This window comes from Typopeltis vanoorti, chromosome 26, assembly GCF_054136105.1.
Source record: "Typopeltis vanoorti isolate ZY-2024b chromosome 26, IOZ_Tvanoo_1.0, whole genome shotgun sequence".
In the NCBI taxonomy this organism is placed as follows: Eukaryota; Metazoa; Arthropoda; class Arachnida; order Uropygi; family Thelyphonidae; genus Typopeltis; species Typopeltis vanoorti.
Genome location: NC_143574.1, coordinates 28871319 through 28885957, shown reverse-complemented (window position 1 = coordinate 28885957; position 14639 = coordinate 28871319). Strand labels below are relative to the sequence as shown.

Here is a 14639-nt window from a genome sequence, read left to right as displayed (position 1 = left end):
GTATTCATTTTCTTAGTAAGCTCCTTAAAAGTAGGTGTGGAATTAGTCAAAGCAGTTCTTACAAGCTCGTTCAAATGTTCATCATTTAAAACAGATCTCTATTTAGATTTAATAAATTGTAAGCAACGTGTTGTGGCTGGCATGCATAGCGTTTGCATCTCCACCACCACCTGGCCATACGCACACTCACTTACTCCTACCATCGCATTGGTCAAAGGTTGCGACTCTTCTAAGTCTTACCAGAATTATTTTGGCTCCAAAAGGACGCGTAGTTGGCCACCCCTGGTATATGAACACTGTGAACTGCTCAAGGAGAAAATCTGCATGGTGGAGAAGATTAAAACCTTAAAAGAGACCGGTGGTTAGGAGCAAGGCACCACAGAGTTCAGTGTTGAATCTTATGTAAGATCAAATACTGTACGTGGAAATATTGTTCGTGACATTTAACGAGAATCGGCTGGTTATTTCTTTTTGTAATTTGAATTTATCTATCAGGAGACGGAGAAGAGACTCAATAAAAATTTATAAGTTACTTAAAATATCTATAAGAGAATCAGGAGTCTAATGCTGTGGGGAACCAAGCTTCACCAGAGGACATAATGAAAAGATAATGAAGAAGAGAGTTATAATAAATATATAAAGTTCATTTTTCATTTTTAGTAGAATATATGTGGAATGGTTCGTGATCATTGGGTTATAGAAGAGGCGAATTTATGTAACTTTAAGGATAGTTGTAATGGATAGATTATAGGTAAGTTAAAATTTATATATAAGGATTATTTAATTTGACAGCGTTGAATGTTGAACGTGTCAATATTATACGTTTCTGTGTATAAATATGTTTGGAAGAAATAAATAATAATAAAAACAATAGGCCTGTGTAGCCCTCTGGAATTGGCGTTTGCATCCATAGCGCTAGGCCATCCAAAGAAGGATCACTTTAAGTTCGAGTCTGGTCACCGATTAAAAGAACCTTTTCTAAGCCTTTCTTCGACCTGTTCTTGAGTTAGTCGACCTCTGGCATGGACAAGTGGGTTTTTTCTTCCTAAACTGCCTGAAAGTCGACTATAGAACCCGTATTGCTTCAGAGATTAATATACTGCCTTAGGGTTAGGGACCACGAGATGGTGCCACTCGTCTTCCTCTCTTCACCGGATGCTATTTATAGTTAGCGATTGCCTTGCACCAGCTATCTCTTATTGGCTGACAGTGGAGATTAAACTGTCCCCCGATTAGTTTCCAAAACATATAGAGCTATCTATGACCATAACTGTTTTAGCGTTATTGGATTTACTTATAATAAAAATCAAAACGAGAACGGGTGAGAGATGAGTAAAAGAGAGAATGAATGCAAGCCTATGAGATCGGGTTGGCCACAGTCAGTAAGCAGGTCACCTGCTATCTATTGTCTCAAACTGTGGCCACGAGACTGTTTTCTGTGCTTCAGTTTTCTCCTCATCCATTTATATTTTGGAATAAATATGAATTTATTTATTCCTGAATATAAATTATTTATTGGAGTTCGTTTCGTTGCCATACTAGGTGGACATGTCTCATGGTGGAAAGTAGAAAGTAATAATAATTTGTTATTGAGCTAAATCTCCACACACTATAATGTGAGTTATTGGTTTCTTTAATTTCTGATTTGTGTCATCAGTCCTCATTCAAATAGTATTTTGAACATTTCAAAAGTTTCGACGGAAGGTTTCAGCTTTTCTTAGAAAATTTCCTACACACTTGTACTCACTCAATACCAACGTAGATAAGTTACCAGCTAGGGTAACTCTAATGTTTTTACAACTAGAAAATTCAATGAAGTTTCCATGTTGTCACCACTGGACTGAGTTTTCCATATAACAGAGTTCAATCTCCCCTACCCATTTGTGTGCAGTAATATTCATTCTAACAATCTTTATTATTCCTTTCTTTATAATATACCCTCTGTCCAAAAAGAAACCGAACTTTTGATAGAAAATAAAACACAGGCCAATTATAATTATTCAAATCATTTGTTTCAATCAACATACTCTCCCTCAGCTTCGATACAGCGTTTGCCAGTCAATTAATTCGTTAAATGAGTTTTTTATATCGTTTTTTTGGGATACTGTTGAGGCTCGTGGGTACTGCCGCTTGAACGTTTTCAATGGTGTCGTATCGCTTTCCTTTCATCGGCAAATAAAGTCGGGGGGAGAGAAAGAAGTCACAGGGTGCAAAATCAGGTGAATACGGTGAGTGATCCAACACACAAACTTGGTTTTTGCTCAAAAACTGTCTCACAATGTTCGAACCATGAGATGGTGCATTATCGTGCAAAAGTGACCAGCAGCCTGCATCACAATATTCATGCCGTAAGCGACGAATTCTCGCTATCAATCGCTTCAAAACTTCGAGATAAAACTCACCATTGACCGTTTGGTCAGGCGGAACGAATTCTTTGTGGAAATTACCCTTTTAATCGTAGAAACAAATCAGCATTGTCTTTACTTTTGGCTTCTCCAAGCGACTTTTTTTTCGGATGCCCTCTTCTGGTGATCTCCACTCAACACTCTGGCGCTTTGTTTCGGACTCATACTCAAAACACCACGTTTCGTCACCAGTTACGATCGATTCAAGGAAGTTTGAGTCCTTACGAGCGGTATTAATGAGATCCTTGCAGTGTTCGATACATTTTTTGGTAGTCAGTCAACTTGTAGGGAATAAATCGCGAATTCAATTTACGAAGGCCCAAACTCAGTCAAAAAGTTGTGCACAATTGATTTCGGAATCCCCATTTTATCTTCAATCAATCTCACGGACATTGTATGGTTTTCTTTGATGAAATCACGCACTTTTTGGATGTTAACTTCGCTCAGTCCAATTTTTGGACGGCCCGGCTTTTCGTCGTCCTCGAGCGTCTCACGACCACTTTGAAATCGCTTAAACCACTCGTAAACTTGAGTACGGGATAAGCATTCATCATCGTATGCTTTGTGAAGCATTTGATGCGTTTCCATAAAACTTTTGCCAAGTTTAATACAAAAGTCAATCGCAGCTCTCTGTTTGAAACTCATTTTCCGACCGTTCGTCAAAACACACTGCCAATCTTGGGACTATAGAACACACGCAATATAGAACCTTCAGAACACACGCAATTTACAGACAAAAAATACTAGTTGTGGTGGTGGAAGTGGGCGGTAGATGGCGTTGATAGAGATGATTCGTAGTAGAGGTTCGATGTAGTGGTTGAGACAGTTGTAGGTGTCCTCCAGCGATGAGTCTTTGGACTCCTTGGAGGTATCAGGAATAATAATAATAATAATAATAATAATAATAATAATAATAATAATAATAATAATAAACAGTTGACACAACACTAATGAAGGATGCCGCCTTCGACAACAAAAAGATACAACAGGTGGCGCTACTAGTTTCTTCTATTTTGGAAAAGTTGGGTTTCTTTTTTGGAACGAGGGTGTATATTTAGAGCAACATGTCAAAAGAAAAATTTATATTTATTTAGAGTCCTTCAGTGGAAAAAAAAATAGCTTAAATTCTGTATAGGAAAAGGAAAATCTTCAATTCAACTAAAAGATTAAAAAAAAATCGTTTGAAAAGCGGATTTTTTTCTTGACTTTTTACTTTTGAAATAATAATGCTCTCTCGAAAACAGGCCAAGATACACACTATTATACTGCAGCTAATGGTATTAGGAGAATACTGGGTGGCGCATTTTCTTGCCATCAAATGTTTTTGTAGATCATAGTGATGGTACTGCTGGAGGCAATACATTAAACTAAAAGCTCCTGCATCGTTGTTTGAATTGTACTTATCCAATCCTACTAACCATTTTAAAAACTAAACCTTTTTACTGCAATGTATTTTTTGCTAGGCACATTGCTTTTAAAATATGGAATTTGGTAATTCAATTAAACTCATACCATCGCCTTTCTTTTTTTATATATGATTATATACCGTACATACGTGTATTGATTACATATTAGGGCCTCAAGATATAACCTTTGCATTTTAATAAAGATCATACCTAGAAGAGAAAAAAAATATGTCAAAAAAAACGTCTTCAGTGTTCTTTAATGTATAAAAAATCCATGTAAACAAATCTTATGCCAATAGAAAAAAATACTACGACTGCAATATATTGTTAAGTTTGTCTTTATGTTTTTTTTTCCTTAAAAAATATTTTTGATTGCTCGAACACAAAGGCCTCGGGAATGTGTTCTTTGAAAGAAAATTGAAAGTGATTTTTTACCTGTTTGAATATTTGTATATCTGAAATTAATTTTTTTTTATTCTTGTTTGCTCGTAGAATATTTTATAATTATTTCCTACCTATCTATAAAGAGATATAATATCTAAATGATACTATTACCAACCAGACAAGGAAATCTGGGCAACAGGCAACGCATGCGTAGATCGCAAATGCATCTGAAATCAATTTAGTACAATATCTGTATGCTGTTTATTTTGTTAATAAAAAAAAAGGCAATTGTATATTTCTTTTGAAAGATTTTGATTGGAGATTGAACTACTTTAGTGCAGCAGCATAAAAGGAATCAGCAGCAAAATATAATAATAAAAACACATTAAAAAATCGAAAAATTTTCTGCTTAAAATAATTACTGGAATTTCCATTTTTTTTATCATTATCTAAGGTCAGAAGCATCCCAGGAAGAAATTTTTCAGTAAGTATTAAGAAAAGAATAATCAATAGTTCCCTCTGTACCATCCTAACATGTCAGGTGACTGTCTACCAGTGAATAATGTTTTTCGAAATACAAGCTACGTGATACTTTTGGCCTCACAACAACAAATGGTTTTTGTAAGTGTGATCTGTTTTTTCGTTTACTCAAACTTGACAGCTTATCCATTGTCGTATAGACTTGTGATATCTATTATTAAGTAGCAAGTAAGCGAGGTTTTTTTTATTATTTTCTTTTATTTTATACTTGAGCTTCGTGTATGTTAAGTCAATATTGACCATCGTTCTTTTAATTAGTCGATTGTCGAAATTGTTTAGTTTTGGTCTGATAAGGACTCCTTTTTCTAGAGGCTCTCCACTTGCATTTAATACAATAAAAACTTATCTCTTTCCAATTTGCTAGACTTAAGTACTACAGTGGAAGTTTTTTAACCTTCGAATATTTCATTGTTTAACCAGTGCTAATACTGTCATAGACGTAGGGGTACACAGTGTCATCCTGACGAAAGTTTTAGGGCAATTTCTTTCAAGGACTGACCCTCGAAGTAGTTCAATCCCATCTTTTGTATTCAATAGCTTACGCTTGTCGACTTCTCGGGGATGTTGACCGTATGCGACGCTTATTTTACTTGGAGAGAAGAGTTGACAGTGTTTAACCACTAGTTAACTTGCCTTCAATTGAAAGGGTGGTTTGCGCCGTCAATGTAGTTATCGTAGCTCGCCTTTCTCCACGCATCGTGTTCGCGAACAAGCGCTTCCCAAATTAAGTTACGGAGCCCCCTCCAGGAGTGCGGCTAAACGCGTTTTCTTTGTTAATTCTTGCCGACATCGGCTGTCGATGTCTTGACCCAAGTTGACAATCGTATTATCATGACAGCAAGACGTTGATGTGAAGTCTTCTGCACACCTAAGACAATTACCGACATGGAAGAGCAAATCAACTATCTCAGCATCTTCGGCGATTTCTGACACACTTAAGACATTCCGGGGAGCGGATATTGGCGAGTTAATAGAGTGTCCGACATAGGTGTTCTTCGGACACCCTGTCATTGCCGAGTCTCCCGGTTGTGTACAACACGTTAATGAGATTGCTACCTTCTTGCGAAAAAAATAATTATAAGTTAAACTCCACGTATAATTACTTTTTATTATTCTTTATAATAAAGAGCGATAAAATCAATAAAATAATAAAAATGCAGTCTTATAAATTTTCATTAAATTTTTTGTTTTTTTATTAGTTTCTGAATATTAATTTTTTGGATATCTTTATTTTCTAAATATACTTAGATGGCGCTGCTATTTAAGTCATTGTTTTGTACACATGCACTGCCATCTACTGATAAAAGTAGTCAGCCATTCGAAACTACTAAGAATTATAATAATAAATGCAATAAAAATTTAAAACTAAACGAAATAATATATTTTTTTTTTAGTTATACGCATTCTTTTTTCAATCAGTTTCTTTTTAGTCATCACCTGTCAAACCCGAAATTTCTTGTACATAAAAACTTTATTTGGTGTTGAATTTTTTTTTTTATTAGTTTCCGATTATTTATTATTTGGATATCTTTGTTATTTTCTAAATATACTTAGATGGCGCTGCTACTTAAGTCATTGTTTTGTACACATGCACTGCCATCTACTGATAAAAGTAGTCAGCCATTCGAAACTACTGAGAATTATAATAATAAATGCAATAAAAAATTAAAACTAAACGAAATAATTTTTTTTTTAGTTATACGCGTTCTTTTTTTAATCTTTTTTTTGTTATCACGTGTCAAACCCGAAATTTCTTGTACATAAAAACGTTATTTGGTGTTGAAATGTTACTGTGAACTGATCTGACATTTTTTCATTTGTGTTGTCTTAAGAAAAACGCCAATGAGAGCTAATATTAGTAGGACAGGATTTTAATAACAGCTAAGTTCAAAAGGTGCCTTTCCTAGATCTGTTTAAATACTTGAGGCGATTCTCTTCGTTCTTCTTAAGATCTGACATCTCAATTGCAGAAAAGCACTAATAACAGTCGTTTTCACAGAATAATCTACCTTTTCGTGATGTCTGGCAAGTGTTGTTAGCGCCTTGAGCCAATTAATTTGATTGCAAAGATCCAAAACCGTCTCTGCTGAGTTCTCCTGTCTGTTTACAGAATCTCTCTCTCACCCTCCTTCTCGTCGTTCGCTTTTTTAACTTTAAACATCAAACAACTCGTCTCCCCGATGACTTCAATGCCTCTTTGAAACTGGACTCTTGCAAACACGTTTCTTTATTCTACAATTTTTCACGGAACTTAGACGCAAAAGCGCGCACATTTCCCTCGCTGTTCTGTTTGTTCAAATCTTTGGCTATTGTCGCCATTCAAAATAGCATTTGAGGTGTCTGATTTCTACTATTTCCTCCTACGAACTTACCAGTCATAAGGAGAAATTGTCCGGGTTTGATTTCACCATTATGTGCAAAGCGCCACCAGTAGCAGTGGTAGTGGATAGTCGCTAGCCAATTTTGTCTTCGTATTTCCATAATTTACGCCAATAATATACATCATTATATTCAAGTTATTTGTCAAAAAGCCAATTGTTAACCAGTTTCTAGCAAACTCTGTAAATTCCCTTCCGATTACCCACTAAAGGTGTCCCGTAGCGTCCCCCCCCCGAACAAATAACCCCTAATAACAACGCATCCTTGTAGCCCCTCCTATAGATACCTTAATAAATGAAGGCTTTTGCTATAATCTCTTCACGCTTGATTTCCTCCATCATTTTCTCCTCCTCTTCTCCTTACACCACACGACTGTGTTCCTCAATACGTCCGCTAATAAGCTAATATCGCATAACGGTAATGTAGTACGAGCATCCCTGAACTAGACGGAAAAGTGAACTGATTTCAGCGGTATAGGATAAATCAAATTCTACGTACATGACACGGGATCGCTTGATCTAATCTTGTTGAAATGGGAAAAGGTGTATGAGAGTGTTGACAATGTTAAGAAAAATGCATATTTATTATTTATGCAGCAAAACAAATATTAGAAGGCACTCAGAGAATACGAGCAATCTCTACAGTGTTCACAGAAATATGATTAGGGATGTTGTCGATTTAAATGAGAACAATTTGATAAAAACATTGGAATAATAAATACCGATGATCCCTCTTTCAGCACACAAATCGTAATACTGTTTACTAGTCGTGATGTTAATATTCAGTTCTCTGCAAGTACCAAATATATTGCATTATTTTCAGTGCAAAGAATGCATTTGAAATAAGGGAGAGCTCATTGGTTATCTCAAAGATTCAGTAATGTAGAATAATTAATGATTATTGCATAGTACAGCAAGGGGTATAATATGCTTCTATATATAAGCATATTATACCCCCTCTGTCCAAAAAGAAACCGAACTTTTTAGAAAATAGAAGAAACTAGCGGCGCCACCTGTTGTATCTTCTTGTTGTCGAAAGTGGCAACCTTCATTAGTGTTGTGTCAACTGTTTATGACATTTGTTTCATTAGAAGCCGAGTTATAGTGCCAAGAGTGACTGTGTTTTGACGAACGGTCGGAAAATGAGTTTCAAACAGAGCTGCGATTGACTTTTGTGTTAAACTTGGTAAAAGTTTTACCGAAACGCATCAAATGCTTCAAAAAGCATACAGTGATGAATGCTTATCCCGTACTCAAGTTTACGAGTGGTTTAAGCGATTTCAAAGTGGTCGTGAGACGCTTGAGGACGACGAAAAGCCGGGCCGTCCAAAAACTGGACTGAGCGAAGTTAACATCCAAAAAGTGCGTGATTTCATCAAAGAAAACCCGAAATCGTTCGTGAGATTGATTGAAGATGAATTGGGGATTCCAAAATCAACTGTGCACAACATTTCGACCGAGAGTTTGGGCCTTCGTGAATTGAATTCGCGATTTGCACCATCTCATCGTTCGAACATTGTGAGACAGTTTTTGAGCAAAAACCAAGTTTGTGTGTTCGATCACTCGCCGTATTCACCTGATTTAGCACCCCCTGACTTCTATCTCTTCCCCCAACTTCATTTGCCGATGAAAGGAAAGCAATACGACACCACTGAAAACCTTCAAGCGGCAGTAACCACGACCCTCAACAGTATCCCAAAAACCGATAAAAAAAAAAACTCATTTAACGAATTAATTGACCGTGCCAAACGCTGCATCAAAGCTGAGAGAGCGTATATTGATTGAAATAAATGATTTGAATAATTATAATTGGCCTGTGTTTTATTTTCTATCAAAAGTTCGGTTTCTTTTTGGACAGAGGGTGTATAACTTATGTAGTTACCTACATACGGCACTTATCAGAATAAGAAAATGTATACCGTGAATCAACAGCAAATTCATAGACGATTTATATTTTTCAGCAATTATAAGATTATGAATGTAAATAGATATAATTAAAAGATGCCTTACTCCTTGACCAAAAGGTGGCACCATGAGATTCATGTTTTATTTTTTATTTATTTTTATTTTTTGAAACTCTTCGTCTCCAGTAGAACACATACGGATAAAGTTAGGATTAGTTAAGACATTAATAAAGCACTAGTATGGAGGGAAAGGTGTAATAACACTCATAAATCACCAATAGTCTAGAATTGTGCGTTTGGCGTGTAAGTGGTACCAGTGGTTTGCATCAGTCGAACTGCATATCAGCCTCACATAGAAAATTGCATATTTTTCACATCGTCGTTCTAAATGCTTGATAATTTATGACTGCTGTAGTGTATTGAAGAAAATTTAAAAAAAAAAAAAAAGAAATTCTTGTCCCTACTACTTTTCACTGAATTTTCGTATTTTTTATTTTTTGAACAGATAATCGGTTTTTCGGTTTTTTGCAGTGTTTTAATATTCGCTGTTTTTGAGCTACCTCTGATAGCTCAAAAACAGCTCTGTGAACTAATAATTAATGGAAAGATAACAAAAAAAAACTTGGAATAAAACTGTAAGTCGTTGCTCTGTCTTAACAAACATGCCCAAACTTTCTTTGGCCGTCAAATATTTCATCTGAGAAGAACCTGGGGGATATTGCAATGGCACGTGACGTCAACACGAAATTTATAGCACAATATTTACCCAAATTATTTTCCACATTTTAATCCAGTCAAGATCGCTCACGTCTGTGGCTATATGCAATGCAACACGGGAAGGAAAGACAGACAGAGAGAGAACCTCTTCCTACTGCATCATGATAGCACAGTTGCACAGGCTTTCAATTTTCATCTCCGCTTGTTTTATTACGATAGAAGTCGGAAGTACTCCTTGAGAGATTTTGTAAACATCAAAACTTGTTCGGTAGAATTGGATGCTGAGGAACTGGAGACGATGTTGGCTTAAGTTATTTTTTTTCTTTTTCTTTTTAAGAAAGAGCTATGGCAAAGAGTGACGCTTGACGTAGAAGTATAGCCAACTCGTTTCTACGCTTCATTTATCATCACTGATAATCAAGATATCATTTGTCTGGGACGTGAGCATTCTCTCTCTCTCTCAGCAGCTTTACGTATAGCCCTGTTTTGATTGTCACAGTGATAAGCGAGTATGAGAACGAAGTTCTAGCTGTAACTAAAGTGGTTTTTCTGTATAGAGATTGGTATGCCTGCAGAGGTGAGGTGTTTTTCCCTAACAAAGCTTTCCTAGCACATTCGTTCTTTCTCATCGGCGACTTTTATTAAGAATTCATTTTGGAGATGCTGAGTAAAGTCCATTTGGCTTGGGAGTTAGTTTTTCGAAAGGTAAAATTCTTAGACTCGTCAGTACTTTATAGAACAATGTAAACAACACTTTTGTTTACATTGGCCTATAAAGAAATATTTTACACATCTCGAGACAGTTTCCATTGGGAGCATCGGGTCATTTGTACTTCAACAGTGCCCTGTTTTCTCCATTGAGATTCACATTGAATTTAGTTTCATGTTGATCTTGTTTTATCTTTCGTTTTCCCAATGCACATCATTGGGAAAGCGAAATACGATGTCAACCTAAGAGGCTCGCGATCAACCTCGACTTAGGGACAAGTATTAACTGTTCTCAAACCCTTTTAGTGTGTTGATAACAGCTTTACCTTCATTATCAACACAATATTTGCTTGTCACTTCTTCTGCCAGGCTTAACAAGGTCTTTAGGGTATCTGGATTAAGTGTTGTCGGAGCGATACACAAGCTAAACATTTCTTCACTCTAAAAGATCCCAAGTGAGTCCACATTGTCATAGAAGGTTACCTTAAAAGATCACCACCTTACCAGTAATAACGCCAGGTTTATGCTGATTATCTTGTGCACTGAATCTGGATATCAAGCGCATGGTTGCAACTTAGAGCGTCATCCAACTATGTAACAATACTGGTAGCAAAGTATTTGAGCCAATAAACAAAGATAAGAGGATTGCGGATTTACTGGGGCTTCAAAGGGACTGCTTTATGTATGCGTTTGCGAAAATATGATTTAGTGAATAAAGACTTGAAATGTGTAAATGTAAGCAATCGGAATTCGAATCTTTTTGTGATGCTCATCAAAGCAGTTGATTTCACTTGTTTGAACCAAAACGTAAATGAAATCGCGTTAATTGGAGAACGATTTTTTTTTGTCATGTCCCTTTCTTACCATTGGAATTTAAACATCAAAGAAGCTCTTGAATATTTAAGTACTTCCACTTTTCAATCTCCTTTTACTGTTTCATTAATCATTCTCTTTGGGGGAAAATAAAGGAACGGATTTTAACTGTTACAATTCAGACAATTAGTTAAATTAAGGGATTAGTTTCCTAGTTGATAAAAATAAAAGACTGTCTGCATTTGGGAAATAAGAATTCGATGATCACTTGAAGTAGTCCGCGCATCTCTATAGATGTTGTTCCTGATAGGTCACAACTCCGGAAAGAAAACTAATTTTATATCCATTCGGAGTTTGACTTAACTGCGACTTACCAGTGGCTTCAAGAACAGAACTAATATTTAGAATTTTGTATCTTCGTAGTGCTGTCAATCTCGAACTCGATATAAAACTGTCTGCAATTTTATATCCAGTATGGGTATAACACCATATAATGCTGGTTATCTCCATTAAGTATCTGCTAATTTAGTTCATTAATTTTTCTTATCTTTCGTACCTGATGATACTGAATGAAACGTTGATTGGCATACTACAACCAGTTAATATGAAATATTGTTAAAGTATAGGTAACCCTCGTATAACTCGGATGTTAGGTTCCAAAGAAATGCCGCGTTATATAAATCGCGTTAAGTAGGGTTAGGTTCCGAAATCGTTTTTTTTTATTATTATTATATAAACAATGACATATTCAACAAAAATATATTGTTATTTAATTCACGTAAGTTAAGAAAACATGAACTATGAAACAAATACATAGTATAAAATTATAAAAAATTATAAGTTGTACTTAAACTTCATTGCATATAATGCATAAATGTTTTTTAAAAAAAAATCAGCTAATGCCTATGTTGTTCCCTTATAGGGAGTAGGCGGGGTCGTTTACCCTATCTAATTTTTGGAGACTGAGTGGGCAGTTCAATCTCCACTGGTAGCCAATCAGAGAGATAGCTGGCTTAAGGCTATCACTGATTCATCGGTACGCAGTGAAGAAGGCGGTAAGCTAGTGCCGCCATCTCGTGGTCTCTAACCCTAACACAATATTTTTAATGTCTGAAAATAGTGTGGGTTCTACGGTCGATTTTCTTGAGTTTACGAGACGAAAAACCCGAGTTTCCGGGAGAAAAAACCCGCTAGCTCGTGCCAGAGATCGACTAACTCGGGAACCGGCCGAAAAAAGGCTTAGAAAAAGTTCCCCCAGTCGGCGATGAGATTTGAACCACCAAATCCTTTCTTCGTGCGGTCAAGTGCTGTAGAGTGCAAACGCCACTTCTACTGAGTTACACAGGCTTTCAAAAAAATTTAACTGGCCTGTGAGGGGATCGAACCCGCGACCTTCGCGTTATTAGCACGACGCTCTAACCAACTGAGCTAACAGGCCACACATATACACATACAGTGCATATTTTAATCGTCATCACTGTCATCAAAACTAACGTTTCGTAGATGTTCTTTATTTACGAGTGGCCGGACGTCGTCATCAGTTGATATCTCTTGGACATCATTTGTATAATTCTCATTGCATACTTCGGCTGGTTTAGTTATCAAGAAGTCAGTAATAAGACCTTGCTTACCACTATGCTGCATTTTTTATTAAGTTCATAATACGGAGCTAAACAAATATCCAATTGTCTCGTGAATTTTCCATAAAATAACTTTCTTGCCAAGTCCAATCCTTCTGCTAATTTCTTTAACGGATTCATCGCAATCAGAATCTTCGACAGGACTTTCCCTGCCATTTGGTTCGACGTCATCTATCAATTGTACCAGTTCCCCCTCATTTAAATCTGTTTCCCCATCAATTAATGCGCTAATTTCGTTTTCAACCATATCGCAAAAGTCCTCTAAGTGGCCATTACTATAAAAATTAATTTTTTATATAAAAAAAACATTACATATTGTATGTAACTCACCAGAAAATAAAGTGCTTACCTTGATATTAACACATTTATGATTTTTAATTCGCTTTCCTGGCAAAAATCGAAGGCAAATTTCAATAATACACTTTATACGGTAAACAATTGACCTACATGCGTGCTAAGGGGTATTTCCTCTAATATAAATTCGCTACTTATAACTACATGCGCGATACGGGCAGATGCAAATTTAATAAACATAAAAAAATATGATTTTTAAGTCGCCGATGAAAAATATATGAAAAGATAAACGGTTACTATAATTTGTAGACAGTGTTATATCGAAATCGCGTTGTATAAGTATCGCGTTATACGAGGATTACCTGTATTTGTTTTCTTTAAATCGATATAAACTGAAAACATGTAAGAGACCTCAAACACATGTTCGAGGTTGTCAGTAATAATGTGAGTGTTATAAAAGCCTCCCAAAATGGTAAGCAACAACAGTTAATCATTGAAACTAGCATGATCGTATACACAGCATCACATAGACAACAACATCAATGACAATCACTAAAGGTCTCATCACTGAGAGAAGAATTACCCGTTTCAATACTGAATACTCCCAGGGTAAGATCTACCCATACTGTAAAGTTATAATCATTGATCTATTGTGGACCTATAATAATCATCCAATGGACAAAATCTGTGGATAATATTTCTTCCACAGGAAGAATGCATCTATTAATTGCTTCCATTCTACTAAACAGCATATAAGGCTTTTAATTAGCTTGCATTTTCCAAGAAGGTACGTTTGCCTTCCTTCAATATGTCTTTATGTTTTCATATAATCTAAAATCTTTCATGACTGCTTGAGTTTGCTAGAAATCCTTGCACACATGTTTACATTATGTAGCGTACCTCCCACGTCTACCTCCACCCACCCACACTTTCCCATCTTGCTTAAAAGCTACGCAGTTTTAAAACGTTGGCTTAGGGCGAAGAGAATACTTCTGCATTTGAAAAAAACAAATTTAATAAAAAAAGCACTTACTTATTCATTAAAATCTTCACGATTTTAGAAGTCAACTACGTGCTCATCTACACAGCAATTTGATCATCTCTCTAACCTATAAAATCATCAGATAATTCTATGTTAAAATGGTATGCAAAACTTGTTAAAATATTCATCATCATCTTCTTCTTCCTATCCAGGTTCTAGGCCAAGTGGCTCGTTCCGAACTCAGTCCATCTTCTTCTTGGTCGTCCCCTATTTCTTACCCTCTAAGATTTTATCTTAAGATCTCCCCCAGGGACTTGCAATTGCTAGTATGGGCTAGGCACACCCGGGGTACCTGAGCTAAGTATGGCCTAAGTACTGTTAGCCGTACTTCTTTCCTATATTGTTCTTCGTCTTGATCCATCTTACATCTCCTCTATTAACATCTATAGAAGAGGACACGATACTATA

The 14639-nt window shown here is 36.1% G+C and overlaps 1 protein-coding gene and 1 non-coding gene across 2 annotated transcripts in view; one reads left to right on the top strand and one right to left on the bottom strand.

Moving 5' to 3' along the window:
* Positions 1-4724: 4724 nt before the first annotated feature.
* CCAP (Crustacean cardioactive peptide) overlaps positions 4725-14639 on the top strand; it is a 35446-nt gene continuing 25531 nt past the window's right edge. The window contains exon 1 of the mRNA XM_090414860.1: positions 4725-4816. The gene's annotated coding sequence lies outside the window, so the exon portion shown is untranslated. The remainder of the gene's footprint in view (positions 4817-14639) is intronic.
* TRNAI-AAU (transfer RNA isoleucine (anticodon AAU)) lies at positions 12620-12693 on the bottom strand. Its single transcript has one exon. It is a non-coding gene; the product is annotated as a tRNA-Ile (tRNA).